Here is a 27,265-nt window from a genome sequence, read left to right as displayed (position 1 = left end):
CCTGGGACTCATCATGACTCCTTTACAGCCCAGAACATGCCCTCACAGAGGATGCTTGTTCTCTCCGACCCAGCCATAATAGCCTGCCTCTGCCGCTTTGAGCTTAGCCTCTCACTGTCTTCGCGCTAATCATACTGAGCTATATCCACTGTTACCATGAACCGTGTTACTCCCCTCTCACTCCTCTGGCCTCACCTTGTCCTCAGACACACACACACACACACACACACACACACACACACACACACGTGCAGGAAACATGGCTGAATTAAGCTGGATAAGACAATACATGCCTGTCATCGAAGAACTTGGGAGGGAGACTGGGTTCAAGGATGGCTTGGGTTATATTGTGAGACTGCATGTTCCATCAAAACAAAACAAAAGATCTGACATTAAACCCCACTTTCCCACTCACTAGGTGCACTAATTAGCTTTATGTCAACTGGACACAAGCTAGAGTCATCAGAGTGGAGCGAGCCTTAATTTGAAAATGTCTCCATCAGATTTGGTTATAGGCAAGCCCGTAGAGAGTTCTCTTAATTAGTGTTCGATGGGAGGGAGCCCAGAGCAGGTTAAGCAAGTCATGGAGAGAAAGCCGGCAAGCTGCATTCCTCCATGGGCTCTTCCATCAGCTCCCGCTCCAGGCTCCTGTCTTCTTTGAGTTCTTGTCCTGACTTTTTTAAATAATGAACAGTGATATGGAAGTATAAGCCAAACAAACCCTTTCCTTCCCAAGTTGCTTTTGGTCATAGTGTTTTATCATCGCAATCATAACCCCAACTAAGACACTAGGTGTGTCTTTAGATGAGCTATGTGCCATCTCTTATCTGTTTTTCTGTTCTGCAAAATGGAATTCATGATAGTATCTTTCAGAGTGTTGCGAATATATTTAGTGTACAGTACAGAGCACACATGGACATTCCTTTAGCCGTATCTCTTCTTCATTTTATATTTATTTTCTTCATTCATAGCTAGGTTCTGCTAGGCTGCCTGCATGTTCAACCTCACCGCATTTTCTCTTAACAGTATCGTGAGTATCAGACATGTGATCTAGATTGGATTGGTCCCATCTCAGCTCTCAGACTCTATAAGGATGAGTCTCAATTCATTTAAGACTACCGTGTATTCTGTTCCTTTAGTTTATTTAGACATGGAGACTTGCCTTTCTTCCAGTCTGAGATTAAGAATGCTGCAGGCTGGCTCTGTGGGACTTCAATGCATGCAACAGCATTAAACAGGAAACAGTTTAGTGTAGGGTTTCCTGTATCTAGACTTGAGTCGATTTGCTGCAGTGTTAAGGTCAATATTCGATGGGTTTCTGCTATTCACCACAGAGTCTTCTATAGTACCTGAAAGGATTTGTGTGTACATCTGCTTCTTTGGGCCCTATGGCTTTGAATGAAGCTCATCCTGAGTCCTGAGCTGCCATGGTGGCTTCAACAGTGGCTCCACAGAAAATTGGACTCTCAGGATTCCACGAATGTGAACTTATCTGGGGAAAAGACACACACAAGAGAAGGGCTTGTGAATATTGGTGTAGGTATTGGAGTTATGCAGTGGTGAACCAAGGAATGTCTTGAGCTGCCGGAAACCATCTGAGGAAAGGAAACACTCTCTCCTTGACCCTACGGTGACTTAAGTGATACTTTGATTGTTGACATCTAGAGTCTGTAGTATTTTAGCCATCAAGTCCTAGGGAACTAAGACACCTATGTTAGGTAGGTAATTTGCCTTTCTGCCAGGATGAAGAGATGCTCATCTTTTAAGAATTTCTAGCCTGTCCCCAAGTTGTCTGCGCACCCTTCTGTGCAACCTTTTCTTCGCTATGATTCTCTCTGTAATACATGGTTCCCTTTCATATGATAGCTGCCCTGGTTAGGTGGTGGGGGTTTTGTTTGTTTGTTTGGTTCTGTTTGTTTGTTTTGTCAACTTGAAACAAGCTAGAGTTATCTGGGAAGGGGAACCTCAGTTGAGAAAAGGTCTCCATCAGATTTCCCACAAGCAATTTTTTAAAGGGCATTCCTTCATTAATGATTGATGTGGGATTAGTGTGCTTATTCCGCGGTCCTGGACTGTATAAGAATGCAGGATGAGCTAGTTACAAAGAGTGAGCCAGTAAGCCACATTCCTCCAGAGTCTCTGCTTCAACTCTTGCTTCCAAGTTCTTGCTCTGCTTGAGTTTCTGCACTAATTTCCCTGTAACATGAAGGGGCCTATTTGTTTGGGGGTTTTTCTGTCCTCCCACCAGGTCCCCACAATTGTTTAGTTCCAGAGGAAAATCACACAAGATCTCTATAAGTTATAAAGCTGATTGGCCCGTTAGGTCAGGCTTCTTATTGGCTAACTCTCACATCTTGATTAACCCATTATTTTGATCTTTTTTAGCCATGTGGCTCAGTACCTTTTTCAGTGGGGCAGCTTACATCCTGCTGTTTCCGTGATCTGGGCAGGAGTGGGTGGAATCAACTTCCTCCTCCCCAGAATTCTCCTGCTCTCCTTGCATCATTTCCACTTCCTGTCTGGTTTTCCCACCTACACCTCCTGCCTGGCCAATCAGCGTTTATTCAAAACATGATTGACAGAATACAGACAATTCTCCCACACTATTTCCCTTTCTAATGGACTGTAAGCTGTGAGATGAGACAAACCGTTTCCTTCTTAAGTTGTTTCTGGTCATAGTGTTTATCATAGCAAAAAAGCAAACCAGGATATTAGGTTTTGAAATTTTATCTCGGCCCCTCCTCTTTTCTTTGGTTAAATGTCAATCTAAACCAGGTGGCCCTATGTGCCACTTGGTCTTCAGTGTTCCTGTGTACACCTGTGGTCTCTGTGTCATTAGGACAGTGCCCCTTCTATTCTCAGAAGGGTTCTGATTTTAGACTGTTAATTTTGATCATCCTTACTAATAGTATTTATTGGCTTCCACCAAGCACAGCAATTGAGATGCCAGCTATTGATTCTGAATCACACTTTCTGGGTGGGGGGACACAGCATATTCAGAGCTCTGCTTCTTCCATGGCCAAGGTCACATGTCCCTTTTATCATGGTGACCTGGACTGGTCACTTGTCTTATTCACAGACTGGTCAGTAGCAAGTAGTTTCTGTCATATGTTTCAAGAGGAAGAGCTTGGTCTGTCACGTTCTTCTCTGAGAGATCTGTAGACTTGGGTGGCTTAGGGATATACAGCCATAATGAAAGCGCATGAGGCAACAGTCAGGACTTGAAGCACAATTCATTCACTCCCCCACTGAATGGGATGGAGAGAGTGGCAGATTCCTTCATAGGCTTGTGCACTTTGATTTATGGTCTTGTGAGCACATTTCACACAGTACCTTCTGACTGGAGCTCCCGAGTGGTGCTGTATGGCAGCTCTAATTGTCTTGCATCCTCTGTCTTTCTTTTTCAATTCTAGTACCTACAGGTATCCATCAGTGTTTCTTAAACTTTGCAAAACATTGAACTTACAAGGGAAGGATGATTTTAAAAATCTGATCCTGTGGTGTTGTAGGATATTTGTTTAACTGGGCAAAGGTGTGTTACTTTTTTTTATGTTGCTAAGTATTCACATTAACAATGTGACGTGTGTTACAATTGTTTCCGTTGCCCTTGTGAATGATGTAAAGATGTTTGACATTTGTTTATGCTACATTTGTTTAATTATATAAAGCTGTGTTGCTGTTTCACCTTGCCTGCCTAAAGTACCTGATTGGTCTAAAAAGCAGAATAGCCAATAGCTAGGCAGAAGAGAAATGGGTGGGGTTGATGGGCAGAGAGAGTAATAAATGGGAGAGATTGAGAAGAGAAGAAGAAAATGATGGAGAAAAGGAGGGACACCCCTGGGGCCAGAAGCCAGGAAGCTGCCGTAGAGACAGCAAAAGAGTAAGATACATAGAAAGAAAATAAAAGCCCAAGGCCAAATGTAGAAGAAGAGAAGCAGATGAAAATAAGAGCTAAGATAAGGCTGAGCATTCATAACTAGTAACAAGTCTTCCTGTTTGGGAGCAGGTTGGTGGACCAAAAAAAAAAAGCCTACCACACTAGGGGCTGGAGAGATGGCTCAGCGGTTAAAAGTGCTTGCTGTTCTGTGGAGGGTGCAAGTTTAATTCCCAGCACCTGCCAAGGGCATCTAACAACTGCCTCCAGCTCCTGCTTGAGACTCACTGCTCAGCCCCTCACTGCTCTTTTCAAAGTCGTTCCAGGGATGCAGTCAGCACATCCTTAGATACGGCCCATCTTTTTGTGAGTCGGCGCCATGCTCCTGGTGCCTTGGATGGTATGGTATAGTCCTTGACATCCTCTTCATTCCCCAGCTGTGTAGCGCTTATCTAGACAAGCTCCATGCACTTTGCCTGACATCTGAACGCTGTGCTACTTCTATCATTGGCTAATTTCATGAGCCTTTGCATAGCCCTTTGCCTGAGAATGAGAATTATGCAAAACAATCTTTCTTGTTTTTGTTCATCCATCCCTTCTGTATAATTCCTCTCGTTTCCAAATACAGATTGAGTCATGCTTAGTACCAACTGGACTGGAGTGCTTTTAAAATATGTAGCTGGAGTCGATTGTTGATTGTTATTGTGCCTTTTTTTTTAATCTTCTGGTATTCTTTCTATTGGTTCAGCCGGCTCATTTTCTCCCTTGGTTTTGTCCCTCTGCCTGTATATAAACATGCCAGTCCCAGCAGCTGCAGATGCCTGTGATTCATAAAAGAACACAAAGGACAGAAGAACCACATTTGGGAATGGCTGCTTCTACGACCAACTGCCTCATCCCCTGGAATTTTCTCTCTCCCAGTGCTGGAATTGAACTAGCACCTCACATGGGCTACACAGGTGTCACCACTGAGCTGTATTCCCAGCCCTCACTTCTCTCTATTTTGAGATAGACTCTTACTACGTTGCCCGACATGGCCTTGAACTCACTGGGCAATCTAGGCAGGATTTGAAACTTGAAATCTTTCTTTCTGCCTGGGTTTCCTAAGTAGTCAGTGTTACTAGCCACCAGACCCAGCTGGACCTTTCTTTAGTTAAATGGACACAAAAGGCAGACTTTTCTGCTCACAAGGTCATGTACTCTATAGGATAGAAGAATTATTATTTATTATAGTTATTATAGTTAATAACAACCACCCATCCAGCACCTGAGCACAACTTTTAAAAATGGTATCAAGTGATGTGACTCCCGAGAGGAAAATCTCCTACGAGCAAGAGTGACAGGTGGGATTCATTCTCCACCAGACACCATCGCTGTCGTCCCCATAATCCCCCTGCCCCAATGTAACACAGGGGAAAAAAGTAGGAATTAAACATGCTTGGTGGGTAGACTTGGATACCTGCTTCATCTATGGTACCCTGATTTCCACTGCACAGTAGGCGCCGGTAACTCTTGGCCTCTTTGATGGGCCCAGTGTTCTAAGCATTGAATACAGACGTCATCAAAACAAGAGGCTGTGAAACCGCCCTGCCTGGCATCCAGAAGCAAAGAGTTGTACCCATGTGTACTGAAACGCAGCACATCCGTCTTTCTTGTTCATCCTCTCTTTCCCTGCCTGGTGAACTCAGTTTCATTCTTTGAAACCCAGTGACACCTGTGTGGTGTTCCCAGGTTGAGAGGTAGGCCCTGGATGTGATGTTAGAGTTGCCTGCTTTGTTTTGAACCTGGTATATTTCTTGTCTTTTTTGTTTTTGTTTTTGTTTTGTTGTTGTTTGAAATCAGCATACAAAGTAATGACTTCATCATGGCATCCTCATACCTGTATGTAATTATGCTTTGTTCTCATTTGTTCGCCTTCTTCATGCATCTCTCTCTTCCTACTCCTGATGTTTTCCTCTCTTACCCCACTTTGTTCTCCTTTCTGCTTTCCTATCATATGTACCCCATTACCCTACCTATTTTCCATGTCCTTTGAGATCTCTTTCTCCCTACTTGTGATCACTTTTCTAGTTTTGTGACCTACACACACACCTCAAAATAAGAAATACGAATGACCAGTACATGCTTGATAAACCCTTCACTGTCTTTAGTCATCAGTTAAATGCAAATTAAAATTGCTTCAAGATTTTATCACATCCTAGTCAGAATGACTGTCATCAAGAACTCAAATGACGACAAAGGTCAGTGAGAACGTGTGGAACAAGGAGCCCTTTTTCACTGCTGGTGGGATTATAACTTTTGTAGCCACTGTAGCCGAGGTTCCTCAAAATAAAATGAAAACCAGACTATTACATGATCCAACTATATCACCCTAGTATAACCTCAGTATGGAGGTTCCTTAAAATGAAATGGAAACCAAACTATCACATGATCCAACTATATCACTCTAGTATAAACCAAAAGGTTCTAAGTCAGCATATGTATTTATATGTCTGTGTTTATAGCCACGCTGTTCACGATAACAAGAGATGGAAACAGCTTAGATGTCCATCAACAGATGAATGGGTAAAGAAAGCAAGATGTATATACATATGGGACTTTATGTGCCTCTAAAGACATTTGCGGAAAAATGAGTGCAACTGGAAATCATTTTCTTAAACAAAATAAGCCAGGATCAAAAAAGCAAACACACTATGTTTTCTCTCAGGTGTGGAACTTAAATTTAAAATCATTCATGTGTATGAATTTGGGATTCATTAAATCTGTTAGGTTTTGGTAGGATGACCATTTTCACACTACTGAAATCTTTTGATTCTTGAGCAGGAGTCTTTTCATCTTCTGGTGTCTTCCTCAATTTTTTTACTTCTGTGTTTTTATTTTCATTTCCTTGATTAGATTTGTACATGTTTCTGTGCATCTATTGTAAACAGGGTTGTTTCCTTGATTTTCTTTTCAGAATGCTTGTCATGAGTATATAGGAAGGATAACGATTTTTTGTGTGTTAATTTCATGTCTTGATACTTTTCTAAGAGTATTTATTAGCTCTAAGAGGTTTTTGGTTGTGTCTTTAGGATCACTTATGCATAGAATCATACCAGGGAATAGGGATACTTGTTGACCGAGACTGTCATTTATTTCCCGGAAGCCCTGACCTGAATAATCACACAGAAACTATATTAATTAAAATACTGCTTGGCCAATGACTCAGTCATATTTCTTGCTAGCCCTTATATCTTAAATTAACCCATTTCTACTAATTCTGTGTATCACCTACAGGTAAGTTCTGGTAAAGTGGGATTCTCCTCTGTATGCTGTGATTACCATTAATGAATAAAGAAAACTGGCTTGGCCTGATTGGGTAGAACAGAGCTAGGTGGGAAAAACTAAACTGAATGCTGGTAGAAAGGAGGCAGAGTCAGGGAGAGGACATGTACCCTGCCGGATACAGACACTAGAACTTTACCCAGTAAGCCATAGCCTCGTGGTGATACACAGATTACTAGAAATGGGTTAAATTAAGATATAAGAGTTAGCCAATAAGAAGCTAGAGTTAATGGTCCAAGTAGTAATTTAAATAATATAGTTTTTGTGTGATTATTTCACAAGTCTGGGCAGCTGAGAAATGAACAAGCAGCCTCCTCACAACATTCTGGCATCTGTCTCCTTCAGCAGTTACATGGCATCTCTTTGACTCTGCCTACTTTCTCTCTGTATCTTTTTTAAGGTTTTCTGCCTGGCTTTACTCTACTAAACCATTGGATGAAATAGCTTTTTTAATAACCAATGATAATAAAACATATTCATAGCATACAGAGGGGAATCCCACATCAGATACCTTAACACCATCATCTCCTATTTGTATTCTTTTCTTATCTTTTTGCTCTAGTTAAGACTCAAGCACTATATTGAACAGATGTGGAGAGAGTGAACAGCCTTGTCTTGTTCCTAATCTTAGAGGTAACATTTCACATTTCCCCCTATTTAGTGTGGTGTTGGCTGCAGGGCTTTTTTTAAAATTTTTTTTTTAATGTGAGGTATATTCCCTCTAATCTCAGCTCCTTTATGACTTTTATCATGAGGGAATGTTAGATTTTTATTAAAGATATTTTTGAACTAATTACAATGATCTCATGACTTCTGTCATTGTCTCTAAGTGCTGTATTACATTTATTGATTTGTGAATGCTGAATCACCATCATATCCATGGAATGTAGCCCTCTTGGTCATAGTGTATTTGTTTTTTACTTTAATTTACAAGAATTTTATGAGTATCACTGCCTCTATGTTCACCAGGGAAATTGGTATATAGCTGGGTTTCCATTTTTTCTTTGTTGCATTCTTATTTAATTTTGGTGCCAGGGTAATACTGGCATTGTACAGTGACTTTGGTAGTATCTCAATTTTTTCAATTTTATGGAACAATTTCAGGAGCATTGGTGTTACTTATTCTTGAAAGGTTTGGCTGAATTTGGCAGTAAATTAGTCTGAATATGAACTTTTCTTCACTTTTTGTTACTGCTTTAATCTCATAATTGTTATAATTCTGTTGAAGTTGTTTGTATATTATAGGTTTAATTTCAATGGGGCATATGCATCTAAAAATTATTCATTTTTTGTGGATTTTTCAGTTTTGGGGAGTCTAAGTTTTCAAAGTCTTCCCTGACGACTGTCTGGATTTTGTCTGAACCTATGGTATCCTCCCTTTTTATATCTAGTTTTATTGATTTGAATCTTCTTTTTCTTTTGGGTAGTTAGCCTAATGGCTTGTTACTCATATTTATTTTTGAGATAAAGACAAAGAACTAACCCTTTGCCTACATGTTATCCTTTCTGCCTCCATTTCATTAATTTTTGTTCTCATATTAATTGTTGTTAATATTGTTTCTCAATGTGGATTGCTGTTGGTTCCATAGGACCTCAATGTGAAGTGCTGGGATCCTGGTTTTAGATCATTCTAACTTTTTATAACTGTTCATAACTATAAAATTTCTTCTTAGAATTCTCATAGCTATGTCCAAAAGGTATCAGTAACTTGTACTTTAATTTTCTTCTGAATCTAGGCCTATCTTAATTTTCTTCTTGATTTCTTCAATAACACACTAATCATTTAAGAGAAGGTTCTTCAGTCTCCTTGTATTTATGTGGTTTCTCTAGCTATTTTGGGCTGTCGATGTCTAGTTTTATTGCACTATGACCTGGTGTTTCCAGAGATTATTTTGATTCTTTTGTATTTGCAAGGCTTCATGAGTGACCTAAACTGTGGTTGATTTCTAGAAAAGATTTTATAGGTTGCTAAACAAACATATGTGTTCTGTTTCTGTTAGTTGGAATATTCTGCAAATATCCATCACTTCCATTTGATCTATGTTGCAATTGACTCTGACACTTCTTTCAGTTTGCGTAACTTACCTAAAGATGAACTGGAGTATTGAAATCACCTACCATTATTTTATCAGGATATATATTAATTTGTTAATCAATATTTGTTTTATGAAGCTCCAATGACTGGTGCATACTGTTGTTGTGTCTTTTTTTTAAGATGTTACATAAAAAGATAGATTATAAATTTAATTCATTCCAATGAATTGCTTCTATTTTTTTATTTTTTTAAATTTATTTATTTATTTTTTTGTTGTGTCTTTTTGATGTATTTTTTTCTACTTTCATTAATGTCTTGGCCTTCTTAATTGCTTGAGAATAATTTTGGTTTAAAGGTTATTTTATCAAATATCAGAATATATATGACAACTTGTTTTATATTTCTATTTTATGGGTTGATTGTTTTGCACCCTTTGACTTTCAGTCCTTAGTTGTCTTTACCAGTATAGTATATGCCTTCAAGATGGCATAAGGTTGAATCTACATTTTCAATCTCTCCAGTCTGTCTGTCTGTTTTTTATTGATGAATTCTAGCCACTTACACTTAAGGTTATTATTGATATGTATCAATAATATTTATTAATTCTTATAGTTTGGATTGTTTTCTGGTTGGTGGATTATTGTGTTCCTTTCTTCCCTACTCCTATCAGTGATCTGATGGATCACTGTACTGGGTATGATGGATTCCTTCCTGGACCTCTTTGTTTAACCCTCCCTCTCATGAAATCTATCCATTCTTGTGCCCTTGGGACTGCAGCAGCCTTGCTCCCCCTCCTCCTGCCACCCTGTGCCTAGTTCCTCTAAATACCTTCTGTACTCCTTGTCTGGTAGTCATGAGTTTTTCATTTGTTCTGAAATATCCTTAGTTCTCTGCCAATTCTGAAAGACTTACAAAGGAAACACTTCCCTTGTATATTGTCTTTCACGTTTGCTTGCCTTCTGTTTTTCTGCCATGTTGTGATGCTGTATGAGGCCCCGCTAGGTTCAGCTGCCCCATCTCAGATTTCAAATCTCCAGAACTTTGAATGCAACAAACTTCTTCTTCTTCTTCTTCTTCTTCTTCTTCTTCTTCTTCTTCTTCTTCTTCTTCTTCTTCTTCTTCTTCTTCTTCTTCTTCTTCTTCTTCTTCTTCTTCTTCTTCTTCTTCTTCTCCTTCTCCTTCTTTTCTTCTTCTTCTTCTTCTTCTTCTTCTTCTTCTTCTTCTTCTTCTTCTTCTTTTCTTCTTCTCTTCTTCTTCTTCTTCTTCTTCTTCTTCTTCTTCTTCTTCTTCTTCTTCTTCTTCTTCTTTTCTTTTTTTTTTGAAACTACCCAGTTTCATGATGTTTTCTGTTTTGGCAACAGAAGAAGGGATTCAAACATCATATTTCTTACTAAACTAAAACTATTTGGAGCTGAGACTATGTTTTCTTTTCAAGTCTTACTACATTGTCCATAAAAACACCTGTTGGCACAGAACTAGTAATAAATGGCATATTCAGAAGGCTGGGTAAGATACACTAAGACTAGACAGGAGTAAACATTTGTTTGTGACCCTATGTGACCAGAACTTATACATATTTTAATGATGCTTTCTGAAAACATTGTTAGGAAAATATAACCAAGACACTAAGCTTTCAAAGCATTAAGGATCTTTCAAGCTAATGAAAGGCAGGTTTGGCAATCCTAATGGGGTCTCTGACACCAATCACATTCTCTTTTCTTTCGGTGACAGCCAGAGTTACCTTAAAAGCTTATTGAAGTGGAAATCCATCTCAACGCTATGTTATTGATAGATGTTGGTCTACATGTTGAGCTTATTAGTGTACACAATAATATCCTGTGTAGTGAGATTTAGCCAAATTGTCGAATAAAATCCAACTGAAAAGATGTAATTGTGACTCATATGGATTATTTTGCTTAATTCTGTAGTCTACGGAGTCAGCTATAGCCTGAACAGAGATAGCATAAATGCAAACTAAAGATCCCATGCTAAAGGTTTTCATCCCTTAGGAACTCTGACATTGCTGGTACCCTCCCCGAACTGTTGCTTCTTTATCCACCTGCTGAAAGACAGCAAACAGATAAAGGCATCTTTTTGGTGTTATTGTAAATGGAATCCTTGGCATAATTTACTTTTTATATTGTTCATTGTTTGTGTAAAAAATAACCAGGTTTTTATCTGTGAGTTTTATTTTCTTTACTGCTGGTATAGCTGTGTCATGTGGGAGTTCTGTCTGTAGTTTCATGAAGAACCCTCCTGATTATCTGAGAGCAGTTGGGTCCAGTTCATATGTCCACCAGCGGTGTATAAGGGTTCCTTTGCTCCTGAGTCATCAGATGCATTTATTCTTATTTCGCTTTTAATGCTAGCCATGCCGACTGGGCTAAGAGGAAATCTTGTTGTAGCTTTGACTTGCGTTTAGCTGGTGGATAAGAATGTTGAACATTTTTGCCTATGTTTATTGGCCCATTTATAGTTGATCTTTGGAGAACTCTCTGTTCATTTCATTGGCCTATTTTGAGATTACTTTGTTTATTTTATTACTTAGTTTGGGGAGTTCTTTATAGATTTCAGATATTAGCCTATGTCAGGCATACACCTTTAACAGATTTTACCCTGTTCTGTAATGTGTCACTTCATTAAATTCTTTCTTTTGCTGTACAGAGATCTTTTAATGTCATGCAACCTGGGATTATTTCCTGAAACATTTGAGTCTTTTTCAGAAAGTCTCTTCCTATTCCTATATCTTAAGTATTGCCCCTTGCTTTCCTGTGCTGATTTCAGATCTCACATGAAAGGGCTTTGATCCACTTTGAATTAATCTTTGTGGAGTGGAAGATAAGGATCTAGTTTAATTCTTCTACATGCAGACATCCAATATTCTCAACCGTTTGCAGAATAGGCTCACTTTTCTCCAGTGTGTGTTTTGGCATACATATCACGTTTGGTGAACATGCCTTTGGCCGTATGAATTTAATTCTGGGTGCTTCATTGATTAGTAAATCTGTGCCAGGACATAGCAAGCTTAATTACTGTGGTTTTACAGCATCTAAAACTTTTCTCTAGAAACTTTTATTTATTTATATGTGGGTGGATGTTTTGCCTTCATGTCTGAGTACCACTTGTGTGCCTGGTGCCTGTGGAGACCAGAAAAGGAGATCTGATCAACTGGCCCTGGAGTCAGACTTTGTGAGCTGCCGTACGGATACTGGAGGTCACACAATGGTCCTCCGTTTTTTTGTTGTTGTTGTTGTTGTTGTTGTTGTTGTTTTGTTTTGTTTTTTTGGTGTGTGTGTGTGTTTGCAAATTTTATTTTATTTAATTAGCATTTTTCATTTATTTTACATACTAATGACAGTTTTCCCTCCCTCCTCTCCTCCCATCATCCCCTCATCTACCATCCTCCCTGTCCACTCCTCCTCCATCTCCATTTAGAAAGGGGCGGGTCTTCCATGGTTCTGAACAAAGCAGAACACATCAAGTTGAAATAGGACTCAGCTCCTCCCCCTGCATCAAGGCTGGGCGAAGTCATTCAGCATGGGAAACAGGTTCCTAAAAGCCAGCTAAGTGCCAGAGATAGGTACTGATCTCACTGCTAGGAGCCGTACAAACAGACTAAGTTACACAACTGTCACATACATGCAGAGGCCCTAGGTTGGTCCCATGCAGGCTCTCTACTAGTTGGTCCAGAGTCCATGTGCTTCTGTGAGCTCAGGTCTACTGTCTCTGTGGGTTCCTCTGTCATGACCTTGACCCATCTGACTTACACAATCCCTCCCCCATTTCTTCAGGAGGACTCCAGGAGCTCGGCCCAATGCTCAGCTGTGGATCTTTTTACCTATTTCTACCAGTTACTGGCTATAGGTTCTCTGATGACAATTACGGTAATCACCAATGTGATCATAGCTTATGACTAGTTCAGGCACCCTCTCCACTACTGCTAGGATTCTTAGTTGCAGTCATCCTTGTGGATTCCTGGGAGTTTCCCTGGTATCAAGTTTCCCCCAACCCTGAATTCTCCCCCACCCCCACACTGCTCTCACCCCCTCTGTCCCACCCCAACCTGCTTCCCACACCCAGTCTTCCCAACACACTCCCTCAAGTTTCCATTCCTCCATCCTCTCCATCCCTGCCCCCAGTTAACCAGGGAGATCTATTCTATTTCCCCTTCCCAGGAAAATCCACACATCCATCTGTGGTCTATCTTTGTCATCTAGCCTCTCTGGGGCTATGGATTGTAGGCTGGCTATCCTGTACTTTACTCCTAATATCCACTTATAAGTGAACACATACCAGTTTTTTCTTTCTGGGTCTGGGTGACCTCACTCAGAGTGTTTGTTTTCTAGTTCCATCCATTTGCTTGCAAATTTCATGAGGTCATTGTTTTTTACAGCTGGGCAATACTCCATTGTGTGAATGTACCACATTTTTCTCATCCATTTTTCAGTTGGGGACATCTAGGTTGTGTCTAGGTTCTGGGTATTATGAATAATGCTGTAATGAGCATAGTTGAGCAAGTAAGTGTCCTTGTGGTATGACTGAGCGTCCTTTGGGTATTTGCCTAAGAGTGGTATTGCTGGGTCTTAAGGTAGATTCAGTTCTCTTTTTCTGAGAAACCGCCATTCTGATTTCACAGTGACTGTACCAGTTTGCATTCCCACCAGTAATGGAGGGGTGTTTTCTTTACCCCACATCCTTTCTAGCATAAGCTGTCATCAGTGTTTTGATCTTAGCCATTCTGACAGTTGATATCTCAGAGTCATTTTGATTTGCATTTCCTTGATGGCTAAGGATGACGAGCAATTTCTTAAGTGTCTTTTGGCCATTTGAGATTCTTCTGTTGAGAATTCTATGTTTAGAACTCAATCCCATTTTAAAAAATTGAATCGTTTGCTATTTTGATGTCTAGTTTCCTGAATTCTTTATATATTTTGGAGATCAGTCCTCTGCCAGATGTAGTGTTGGTGAAGATCTTTCCCCATTCTGTAGGCTGCCATTTTGTCTTATTGACCATGTCCTTTGCTTCTCAGATGTTTTTCAGTTTCAGGAGGTCCCATTTATAAATTGTCAATCTCAGTTTCTGTGCTACTGGTGTTATATTCAGGAAGTAGTTTGCTGTGCCAATGTGTTCAAAACTACCTCCCATGTTCTCTTCTATCAGGTTCAGTGTAACTGGATTTATGTTGAGGTCAAGTTCACTTGGACTTGAGTTTTGTGCAGGGTGATAGATATGGATCTATTTGCATTCTTCTACACGTCAACAGCCACTTATGCCAGCACCATTTGGTGAAGATGCTTCCTTTTTTCCCGTTGTATAATTTTGGCTTCCTTGTAAAAACTCAAGTGTTCATAGGTGTGTGGATTTATGTCAGGGTCTTCAATTCAATTCCATTGATCCTTGTGTCTGTTTTGAATGCCAATACCAAGCTGTTTTTATTACTATAGTTCTATAGTAGAGCTTAAAGTCAGGAATGGTGATGCCCCCAGAAGTTCCATTATTGTACAGGATTGTTTTAGCTATCCTGGATTTTTTGTTTTTCCATATGAAGTTGAGTATTGTTCTTTCAAGGTCTGTGAAGAATTGTGTTGGGATTTTGATGGGGATTGCCTTGAATCTGAGGATTGTTTTTGGTAAGATTGCCATTTTTGCTATGTTAATCCTACCTATCCATGACCATGGGAGATCTTTCCATTTTCTGAAGTTTTCTTCAGTTTTTTTCTTCAGAGACTTAAAGTTCTTGTCATACAGATCATGTCACTTGTTTGGGTAGAGTTATCCCAAGATATTTTATATTATTTGTGGCTATTGTAGAGAGTGTTGTTTCTCTGATTTCTTGTTCAGACTGTTTATCGTTTGTATGTGGGATGGTTACTGATTTTATTGAGCTAATAGTGTTTTCTGTTATATGACTGAAGCTTCTTTTCAGCTGTAGGGGTTCCTCAAGAGAATTTTTGGGGTCGCTTATGTGTACAATCAGATCATTGGCAAATAGTGAAAGTTTGACTTTTTCCTCCCTTTGTTTGTATCCCCTTGATCTCCTTTTGTTGTCCTACTGCTTTAGCCAGAACTTCTAGAATTAAATTGAATAGTTATGTAGAGATTGGACAGCCTTGTCTTGTTCCTGACTTTAGTTCCTGATCTTCAGTGATTTTAGGAATTGCTTTGAGTTTCTCTCCATTTAATTTGGTGTCGACCGTCAGTTTGCAGCAAGTACTCTAAACCTCTGAGAGTTCTCTCCAACTCCTCTAAGCAGTTTTCTTTGGGTCTTATAAGTATAGGATTGTGCCATCTGCAATGGGGAGACTGACTTCTTCCGCTTCTATTCGCACTCCTTTTGTTTACTGTTCTGTTTCACAGCTTTAGCTAAAGCCTCAAACACTGTACTGAAGAGAGGAGAGGCTGAGCACCCTTTTCTCATTCAGACTTTAGGGGAAATACATGCTCTTCAGTTTTCCTCCATTTGGTATAATGTTGGCTATTGCTGTCATATATCCTCTGTTATGTTGGGGTATGGGCTTTATATTTATAGATCTTTATAAACTTTTATGACAAAGGGAATTTGGACTTTATCACAGGCTTTTTTTTAAAAAAAATCTCTTGAGAAGATCATTTGATTTCTGACCTTGAGTCTATTTATGTGCTGTATTATACTTATTGATTTGAGAATGCCAAATCATCTGTGCATCCCTGGATTAAAGCCTTCTTAGTCATGATGAGACCTTTAATGCATTGCTTAACTCAGTTTGTCTCCTATTGAGAACTTTTGCCTCCATGTTCATCACAGAGGTTAGTCTGCTTCTTGTTTCTTTATCCAATTCTAGAGTCAGGCCAATGCTAACTTGGTAAAAGAGTTTGGTAGCATCCCCTCTGTTTCTTTTTTCTTTCTCCAGCTGTTGATTTCTAATTTTAGTCCGTTGTGATCAGGCGGGATATAAGAAAATGACTCACTTCCTTGTATGCTAAGATTTGCTGGCCAGTGAGCCCCAGGCATCTGTCTATTTCTATGTCCTTGCAGATGGGCTTACAAATACATACCACTAATACCTTGCTTTTCAGTGTTAGTGCTGGGAATAGAACTCAGACCGCAGGCTTGCATGCAAACACTTTATTAACTGAGCTTTCTCCTGATCTATGCATTTTGATTGGGGAATTGAGAGTATTACATTCATAATCATTATTTAAAGGCAGCTATTAAATCCCATCATTTTTCTGTTTTGTAATATTTGATACTTTTCTAATCTCCATTTGCTTATCTAGTATTTTAGAAGAAATAATTTTTTACTTAGGACCTTATGGATATGTTGTCTCCTTGGAATGTTAGTCTTCCTTCAAGTATGTTCAGGAGTACTGTCCTAAAAGTCATATATGTGTTTAATCATGAAAAGCTTTTCTTCTTTAACTAGGAAGGACAACTTTGCATGGTAAAATAACCATAGTTGATGATTATTGTCATTCAGATTTTGAAATATAAATTTCCATTGGGTTTCATTTTGAGAACTACTTAACTTGAGTGGGTTTGTCTCATAGTCTTCTCGCCTGCAGATTTCAGCCAGCTTTCTTGGTTCCTTATGCTTCTTGTTTTAACTAAAATATGATAGGGAGGGGTTCTTTCCTGATCTTCTCTGTGGCTTTCTAAATAGTGCTAGGGAAGTGGCTCAGTTGGTAAGATAGCACCTATCTTGCTAGCTTGACAACTTGAGTTTGGATTCCTGGAACTTACTTAAAAAAAAGAAAAAGAAAAAGAAAAACCAAAGCAGGTACAGTAACTTGTTTCTGTAATCCCAGCACTTCTATGGTGAGATGGGAAACAAAGACAGGAGGTTCAGCCAGAAGAACATGGGTCAGTCAGCCTGGAGTATGCAGGGTATGGTCAGTTACAAGAGAGATCCTGCCTTGAAACCAGATGGGAGATGAAATCCAATGCCCCAACATTGCGTTTTGACTTCCACACATGCACCTGCACATGTGTGTTCTTGCACACACACATGCATGCACATGACTAATTAAATATCTCTTGTAGCTGGATGACAACCTCTTTCCCTAGATTGAGGAAATTTTCTATGGTTTTATTGAATATATTTTCTATGCCTTTATCTTCTTCTGTGCCCATGCTTTGTAAATTTGATCTTTTCCTTTGATCTATACTTCTGGCATATTTGTTCATACTTATTATTTTATCTTTGTCATTACTTAATGTTCTAATTCATCTATTTTGCCTTCGTGTTCTCATATTTTGTCTTCTACTTGATACATTTTATTGGTGGTTTCCTGTTGATTTTTTTCAAGCAACTTGTTTTCATTTTCAAAATTTCAATTTAACTTTCTCAGAATTTTATTTTTTTTTGTTGAATCCACTGTATTCATATTCTGTATTGTTTCCTATATTTCACTCAGCTATTTGTATCCTCTCTTCATTCATTCATTCATTCATCCATCCTGGAAATTATGTTCTCTTTTATTTTGTTTAACACCACACTCATTATTTTGAATTATTCATTTATGATTTTGCATCGTTTCTCTTATTGGAATATATTACTGTTGAATCAATAATTTTGGGAGAAAACATTTTCTTGGTTTCTTACCTGGCTTGTGCTGCAGTGTTTTGGCTTGTGAATCTGGGATTAAGTCATTAGTAAGGCTTTCTTTCTTTTTTTCTTTTACTGCCTACATCATTTTGGTTGAATTATTCTCAATATTCAGGTGGGGCTTGCATTGGGGTGTATTCCTTCTCTCAGCCCACATGATTAGGCCATCAAACATCATCTCTAGAGCCACTTTAAACACAGAATACTAATGGAGAAAGCAAGCACAAAGATTGGGTAAGCCGTCTGTGAGAATATGGAAATAATCCATTAGAGTAATTGCCCTGGTGTGTGACAAAACTATCCCTGGGGAGATGCCACACACACCTCTGCTCAGTCCAGATAGGGAGCCCATGACAGACCAAAGTATGGATACCACCAAAGTTCAATTTGGTGAACCAATGAATTTTATTGGGATTACTTACAGGCATATGGGTGAGGGGTTACTTACAGGAACAGAAATGACTCAAGGACAGCCGCCATGACCCTAGCATGGATGGCAGCTCACAAAGTCGGGAACCTGGGCACACTACACAGTCTGCAAGCAGCTCAACAGGTTGGAGAGTGTCCCTTTCAAGCGACTCAGTTGGTCTAAACCTCTTCCAGGCAGTTTGGCTTGTTTCTGCTTCTTTAGGCATATGATCTGGTCTCAGAGTCTTTGCCACTTGGCTTGTCTGAGTGCTTGCTATTTTGAGTTGTTAACTTCCTGTTTTAAGGAGCTTACCTGAAGGATGGGATGTTTTAACCTCAGAAGAAACTGTTACACACACAGTCTTCACATAAAGTCTTTATGACTGAGTAAAGACACAGAGTTAATACACTGTGTACTGAATGATAAGATACTAAGGGTTAAAATATAGTGAAACAATCATTATAAGTTTCACAACTACTGTTAGAGGATCAGATAACATGGAGAGGGTAAAGGGATAGAAGAGTAGAAGAGTAAAGACAAAGGGAGAAATTATCTCCAAATAAAGGTAGAACATAAAGAGAACAAGATATAAAACACAGTGAGACTACACCAAATCATCCCAGATCTTGGGGTTCAGAAGCAGAGAGAATTCCAGCTCCAGGCCAACCTGGACTCTTTGGAAGAGCCTATCTTAGATAATAAGTAAAAAAGTGAACAGGATAACTACATTGAAATTAGATATTGAACAGAGAAAGTACCAATGAGAAACAGAACTGGGTGGGGTTATGGTGCAGAAGTGTCCTAGTCACTAACAGAATTGCAGATGCAGAATCTTGTCCAGTCCTTCATGTGGGTGAAGATCCAGCATTCCCCCTGCCCCCGTGACCCTTGTGTAGGTGTGAGTGCCGGACATGCTCTGTGCTGCATCTTGCCCGGGTGCAGCTGCAGGGCCTGCCTCTGTGACCTCCTCAAGTCTAACAACCAGATGTCCACCCAGAGGAGCATGAGGTGATTTTGGCTCCTTCCTATCCAGAGGTGTTCTGCAGGTCGTGTCTCAGAGGAGAGTTCTATGATGTCGGCTCTGGTCTCCCAGAGCAAGCCATCCATAGAAAGACCTTTGCTTCTAGTACCCTGTGTCCTTTGACTTACTTAGCCTGGGTCTTTAAAAAATGGCTTCTTGCCACTGATTCAATCCACAGATGAGAAGAAAGAATGTTTCCAGACTCAATATGACCCCGAGATCCTTACCTAGTTGGACTGAAAATATGTGGAATTATTGCATTTATTAATTCCCATGAATTGAACCATCCTTGCTTTTCAGGTACAAGGTCCACTTGGCCATCACATTGGTGTTGGTGTAACACTAGCCTTACACAATGAGTTTGGGAGTCTTTCAGGGTTTGAGAATGATTGGGATTCCTTGTCTTTTCAATGTTTCTGGTCATTTGTATGTATGTGACATCAGTTGTAATGTCTCCCTCTTCATTACTAACTTTAGAAATGAAAATTTCTCTCCTTTTTTTATTTAATCGAGGTCTTGTCAATTTTTCTCTTTTGGTCCTTCTTTAAAAAAAAAAAACTTGCCTGCTCAGGATCTACAGGCACCTTCCATGCCACACCCAAGAGCTCTACCCAGCCCCCGCACATCCTGCCTGCAGAGACCATTACAGAAAACTACAACCAATCAGAATGCAGAAAACAAGTGGCCATGTAGTGGTACACCCAGCTAGTACATCTACAACATAATTCTTGCACCTAAGGCTCAGGGAACATGGAGGAGAGGTGACCAAAAGATTTTAAGAGCCAGAGGGATAAGAAGTCTGCTGTGAGGTTGAATCTCCTAGAGATACAGGGAAGCTGCATACTTGAGCTCCCACAACATGGGTGTTAAAACAAGACACGAACAAGGAAGACATCAACAGACACCTGACCTGAAGGACAGAAAGCTCACAGGAATCCATCCCATACATTTTTTCTTAAATGTATGGCCACCCCCACTCACTCTCCATTATTTAAAATCTTTTCATCTTTTATATTCATAGCCTCTAACATGAACGTATTACATAGAACATGTATTTGGCTCTTGTTATCTGTAATTCATTATTCAAATTTATTTCTTTTATTTGGAGCATTAATGTTCTTAGTTACAGTTTTCTGGTAGGAAGGGATTTATGGTTGTCATTGCAAATTGTTTTCTATTCCGCAGATCCTTGTTCTGTCTTACTGTATTTATTTATGTTTTGTTGAAAGTTTCCGAGTGAGACTTTATTTCGTGCTTGTTTCTGTTTGACTATATTCTATGGATTTTCTTTGTAGTTACCAATGCATTTTACATAAATTACATCTTTGAGTCTTATTGCTTCCACTTGAAGCTAATAACATCAACTGAGCATTCAATTATGTTTAAAAATTCTAATTCCATATCTTTCTTCCCCCTTTTAGTTATTGTTGATGACAAAAATTCCCTTTTTAAGTTGTGTACCAACACGAGTCTACACATACATTTTGGTTTAAAAAATATTCTATATCAGATTTGCTAGTGATTCACTCACCAATACTATAGGACTATACAACTCATTTTCTGAGAGTTTTAGATTTTGACCTGGTTTTGTGTTGGTCTATGTAACTTTTGTTTCAAATTTTTTGACTCCCTTCAGCTTTCTTTAGGGCAGGGAAGTGAGAGGAACTCCCTCAGTTTCTGTTTAAAAGGAAAATCTTCAGTTCTTCCATATTCTTGAAAGAGGACTTAGCCAGCCTTGATTCTCTTAATCAGGAGGGACTTTTTATCTTTCAGAGCTTTGAATATATAACTTTATCCCCTCCTCGCAAGGGGAACTTCTGGGAACTGACAGTTTAACAGGAGCTCCATTACATAGTGAGTCACTTTTCTCTGGCTGTTTTCAAAGCTTCTCATTGTCTGTGGCTTCTGACAATTTAATTATGACATGCCTTGCGAGTCCCATTAGATTTACGCTCTTTAGACTGGAATTCGTTAGGCTTCCCAAATTTGTGTATTCAATCCCTCATCAGGTTTGGGGAAATGTCTACGATGATTTTTTTTGAATGTGTTGCCTGCTCCTTTTTTCTTTCCTCATCCTGGAAAGGCCATTCACAGCACTGTTGTCCTCAGTGCTGCCCGGAAGTCCCCCTGGAAGTGGGCTCTGTTATTTTCCCTGCAGATCTGTTCCCCCTCTTTGACCCTTTAAGACATCCTCTTCTCTAGCTCGGTGATTGTTTTTGAAGTCTGCCATGGAGACCATCAAGTGAGCTTTTCTTGTCTGTTCCTGCACTCTTCAGATCAGAACTTTCCTCTTGTTCTTTTCATAGCTGTTCTGAATTGGGAATTTTACTTTGTTCATGAGTTAGTTTCTGGATCTCATTGACTTACATATCTATGTTTTCCTTTACTGAACATGTTTAGGGTTGTTATTGTTCACTATTCATCTGGCAACTTACAGCTCTCTCTCTCACGTGCTCTTTCTCTCTCCCTTAAAAAAGTACATTTTCAGAAATTTAACTTGTTCCTTAAAATGTGTCACTGTTTCCTATTTCTTTGCGTGTCTCAGCATTTTTGTTATTGTGATTTTGACAATTAAAAATTACACATGTCTCCCGGACTTTGTGATTCTTTTTAAATAAGAGGAATTTTCCCTACTCAGCTAGACATTCTGGAAATCTCTCAGGATTTTTCTGTACTCATTTCTTCTCTGAGCTGCGGGTATAGTCTATTTGGGGAGGTTTCCCTGTTTCTACCAGGAATTCCCTCTGATGTCTGTGATTCCGTAGCCCACCTGGCACTGTGGTAAGCCATGATCCAGGTGTCCCATGTATTTCTGCCACACGGTAGAATCTGGCTGACCACCCTCATTCTCTCTGACATCCCAGATCTGGTGGGCTGTTTCTACTGGTGTGGTCCTGTGACACATGACAGAATCCAGCCCTGGTTCGGAAAGTCTGACATCTAGGAGTTGGAGGTTTCTTCTCTATTACCTGGTACTGTATGCAGGGTGTCCTAGGGAGAAACAACTGAGGACATCACAGATTTTCCACAGGGCTTCATCATCATCTGGGGTGTAGGAATATTTACTTGGTTTCTGGAATTTTCACAGGTATCTTTAGAACGTTGTTATTAAATTCATGTTCTGGTGGGGGGAGGAGATGCAGGCACTCTCTGCTCATCATCTTGCTGATGTAATTCTTCTGACTTTTATAGACAGAAATACAGCGATTTGTAGCAGTTTTCCCAAAATAAGAGCACACAACATGAGGATTTTTTTTTTTTATGATTCATATCGTCCACTACCTTTGCTGACAATGGTACTGAGCCTGATGTCTTTAAAATGACCGCTTTGAGACAGGAAACTGTTCGCCCTGTTTCTATCTTGCTCCCTCTATCTAAAATCATTTGTTTCAACTGAGAGCAGATTCCCCCTTTCCAATGGACAGCTAGTCTAAGCACAAGGCCGTTACATCCTGTCTAAGCAGGTAGGGGAATGGCAGGAAGAGGAGCCATGTTAGATCCCTACAGGCTATAGCAACCTCTAGGAGGCTCTTCTCCAGATGGAAAGAGCAGGAGGAGTGGAACACCAATGAGCAAGAGATGACAGTTTGTAAGCAAAATGACACAAGGCCCTGAGCCCTGCCAAGGAGCCATTTGTAAAGCATGAACTGCCAAATGCACTCGTATGGGCCCCGTGGCACAGAGGAGCAAGACTCTCGGCTGTCTGCAGCATTTCTTAGCCATGACTAAGTCCCTGAATTGGCTGCCAGTTAGTTCTACAAGTTGGTGAGACTCCGGAAACTTAGGTCACAGAAAAGCATGTCAGGGAAAGAAACAAGTGAAACCGATCTTCCGACGAGCTTTCTGGAATAGTCAGTTCTGAGGCCTGGCAGCCTTAATATCCTCTGTCAGCGAGACAGGCCACTCTCTAGCAGCTGGTGGGGTGGACAGGAACCACTGAGCCCAGGGTGCTCCACTTGCTATAAAGAGGGCTGCTGCAGTGGAGCTGGAGCCGCGCAACAGGGCACTTGCTGGTTCTTCCCTGGGTCATTCAATAGCACACGCTCCCTCACAAGTTTGTTAGGAATTGTCGAGAAAGGTAATCCAATCCCTGCTCTGGAATAGAGGAGTCTGTAGACTCTATACTGTGATTCCAACGTCCAGGAAAGAAGGGGCTGTTTAGTTTGTCACTGTATCTATGGTCCCACAGGTGCCAGAATATAATTTTGTATAGAGGCAAAGCCCAGTGGAATGACCAACTATGGGATAGTCTGTAAGTGGGTGTGGACCTTTCTTGCATCTATTTCATGTGGTCTAGATGACAATCCTTTCTGATTATATGCCTCTAGACAATTTGCAATTTCTCAAAACTCTCTCTCTCTCTCTCCTTCCCTTCTTTCCTCCCTCCCTTCTTCCCCCCTGTTTTGTTTAGCTCTATTTCCATCCGTAAGGCAGAAATCCTACGTGCAGGGCTCTTGGAAGGATGTTGAGGTGATTTGTCAAGGTTTTAATAGGCTGAGTGTTGCTGTTTTTGCGGTGACCGTTGGAACAGAGCTAATAATGAGGGCAGGGAGATGGCGCTCTGTTTTAGGTTGGATGGAAATGGTACAAAATGGCCAAGTGAGAGTCTGAGGAGCACAGCCATGAAACAAGATGAGATGGAAGGTACGTAGACACCCAAAGCCCCAGGCCTTTTTCTCCTGTGATCTGTGTAACTACCCTTTGTGCCTTGAGCCCCACACGAGGGAAGTTCTCCTGAGGTGTAGAGTGTCTTGCTTCTGTCTGATCCCTGTGCACTTTATATTGTATATTGCCCACAGCAAGCAGTAAACATTTGTTGGAGTTCTTTTTTTTTTAAATGAAGGAATGATTTGATGAAGGGTGACATCAGTGCAGTGGCCGGAGAGGAACGAAGAGCAGAAATTGCTCTCTGAATGTAATTTGTCCAGGCAGAATCCAAACCCTTCTTGTCATTTCCTGATTTAAAAACTCTGCTGGCTCATTACTGCTCAAGAAATAAAGTTCCAACGTATTAGAAAGGAGCAGAAAGGTCCTTTAACAAACCAGATCCAACCTAAGTCGCTAATCTTATCTCTCATTGTGGTACTTCTCTGACCTCTGGCACGGCCATGGTCCAAGGATTCCGAGTGCGAGCGTGTTAGTCTCTTTCCGGGCCTTTTCCTTACCCCGCAAAACTCCCGTGTCCTTTAGAGCGTCAGCATCAATCCTTCGAGCGCTGTAACATGCTCCCTCATGTTTCATTGCATACAGTCATTCATTTTTTTTCATTCTTTTGTTCTTTCATTCAGCAACGTTTTCCTCAGTGAGTCAAACACTGGCAGGAGTCCTGTCCTCATGACACACTCATTCTGAGGGGGGTATTTACAAAGGAGAGGCATGTCAGTGGTGTTAGGAGGGGGTAGAAGTGAGGGTTAAGGATGAATCGAAGAAGGTTACGAGTCTTTTTATTTATATAAAATATGATCCATCAGTCAGAATTGGCTGGATATGTTGCAATAACAAACAATCCCTAAAATCTTAGTGGTTTGTAACAAGATTTTGCTTCCAGTTCATACTTTATGTCCACCGAAGAGGATCTGGGATTTGGATTCCTGACTCCTCACTCTGAAGACAGACTCTAGGGGAAATTTCTAGCTGCCCTCCTGGAGGAGAAAGAAACAATGAGACATACCACCAACTCTTAAAAGTTTTACCCGGAAATGGCGTAAGTTGGATATCCTCACATTTCCTTAGCCTAAACAGAACCTATGATCAACCTGAGTTAAATAGGACATAGAACATTTCTCCCACCCCCATGAAAGGAGAATGAACAAGACGTGTGAACAACCCTAATGCTTGGTACACGTGGGCAGTGAAAACCTCCCTGAAAAGGAGATGTTTGAGCCAAATATCATGAAAGTAGGGAGTTAGCTAGCAGGTTGGAGTAATTGTCAAGCCCCACTTCTCAGACTAAGCAGCCTGGGGTTTTCTTTGAGTCCTTTGTCTATTTGTGGCCCACAGCCAGTCCATCTCAGTAGCTGGTATCAGAACAACTGGAACTGCCTTTGTTACTGGCTCAACATCTTCTGGGGAAACAGCTGCCTTCTAGTTTCTGTTTGCTTCTCTCTGCAGCCTGGCCTCCTCACATCGCCACAGGGATCCTTCTCGAATCCACATTGTCATGATGGATGTTTCCTGCCCAGAGCCTGTGGATTTCTGCCCCGATTTGAGTGAAAGTTGAAGTTTTTCTAGGGTCTCACACAATCCATGCCCCACCTACCCTGGTATCTCTGCAGCCTTCACCATTGCTTTCATTCCCAGTCACTTTGTGCCAGACACTGACCATGCTATGCTTTGTCTGCTCCGCCTTTGAGATACAGTTAAAAAAACGTCTATGCTATTGTTCTATTTGTTTTTCCCAAGGACTTATTTTGTTCTCATGTTATTCATTTGTGACTCTTAGTAAAAACATCATGTATGGCACAGTGATTATCTTTGTATATTGGAGTGGAGAATGGAAGACTGGCTGGCTGGATAGGGAGATGATAGACAAAAACATGGATGGATTGGATAAAAGTGTAGTTGTATGGAGGGATGGATTAAGTAGATAAAGAGGCAACCTTCCCTCCTTGGAGCTGTGGTGTTCACTGTGGGATTCTCTGACTTGTTATTAACCAGCCTCTCAGAATTATGAGGACAGCCTGACTGCAGAGGGCCCAGTCTGAATTTAATCTGCATTTTAAGGAGATCAAAAATACTCAAAATATTTTCTTTCCTTCTGAAACAGATTCAAATTTTGAAGTCATTTTATTTTCTTGTAAGATGAGTCAACCCTAAGAGAGAAACAGACTCTGCTGGTCAACTTTAGGTCATTTCTGAACCCTGTCCTTTGTCTCCCTTAACTCAGGAGGCAGGAAAGAAGACATAAGTAGCCTATTAATGCATGGCATTGGAGTCAAACATGTTAGAGTCTTTCCAGACTTTGTTTAAACTAATACATTTTATGCTCAAGGCTTGCGGTTAGCTTCCTCAGAGATGAATATGAAATCTGCCCACTTCCGCCCATGTGGCTGGCCCTCAGGGACCTAAAGCAATGGAGTGTGTCCCAGAAACGCATACACCTGAAGCATAGGTTGTGACGTTTGCTGTGAAGACAAATGGTAATATTTAGCGTAAGTCTAGAAAAACAAGACAGAGAAGATACCAGAACAAACCCCGGCTGCACCTGTTTACACAGACGACAATTCCTTTCCTTCTTGGAGAGAAGAACATGATTCCTCTCCAGTCAGAAGCAAAGCAGTCATTTGGTTTTGCTACATTTCATGGAGATGGGTTTCTGTGGTTTGTTCTTCTGCTGTGTTTTAAAGTTCCCCCTCCTAGTGCTAATTGAAAGGAAGTGAGAGACCCGTGAGCAGGGATATAGAGAGGTTACCCGGCGAGTACAGAAGCCTTATGTCTTATAGGATCTTCAGGCTGGCTGATGGAAGACTCAAGGCCACACCAGATGATGTGTAGATCCTTCCACCATACATAAGGACATTTTCTATGACTGTCTTAGAGTCATCTTTCATAGCCCAACTAGATGGTAAGCTTCTGTTCAGAAGGGTTTATAGTACCTACTTTTAAAACACACCAATGCATCATATGCTTGAGTATTTATGTAGGCCGAAGTACTTAGAAAAAGCATGGAACAACTGAAAGAGGGACAAACGGGAAGCAAGGGCAGAGGGGCCAAGCAGCTGCTGGAATGCTGTGATTTGTTCTTTCGAGAGGACAAATGGAACTTATGATTCATACACACCCATTTAGTCTGTTTTTGAAATATCAACAACGTACACAAGCCTAGATGATTTTTCACTTGTTGTGAAAAGAACAAACAAAAGAAAGAGATATTTGGGGTTCCAGCTTCCTGAAAGAACAGCCTAGAGAGTAGGGTCTGCCAGTAAACTAGGTGAGGTCACCGTGTAAATGAAGGGGTGATTTCAGTTTAAAGAACTCGGGACACAGTCGTAGAGCAGGAGTTAAAGAAGCTTTACA

General features: G+C 40.4%; 1 long non-coding RNA gene across 1 annotated transcript in view; it reads left to right on the top strand.

Moving 5' to 3' along the window:
• LOC125392454 (uncharacterized) overlaps positions 1–25,621 on the top strand; it is a 31,476-nt gene extending 5,855 nt beyond the window's left edge. Inside the window, exons 2-3 of the long non-coding RNA XR_007229530.3 lie at positions 24,798–24,953; positions 25,361–25,621. This is a non-coding gene — a long non-coding RNA (uncharacterized LOC125392454). The remainder of the gene's footprint in view (positions 1–24,797; positions 24,954–25,360) is intronic.
• The last annotated feature ends 1,644 nt before the right edge of the window (positions 25,622–27,265 follow it).

The sequence above is a fragment of the Myodes glareolus genome, chromosome 12 (genome assembly GCF_982192425.1).
Source record: "Myodes glareolus chromosome 12, mMyoGla1.1, whole genome shotgun sequence".
In the NCBI taxonomy this organism is placed as follows: Eukaryota; Metazoa; Chordata; class Mammalia; order Rodentia; family Cricetidae; genus Myodes; species Myodes glareolus.
The sequence above is the reverse complement of the archived record's forward strand: the minus strand, read 5'-3'. Positions and strand labels throughout refer to the sequence as shown.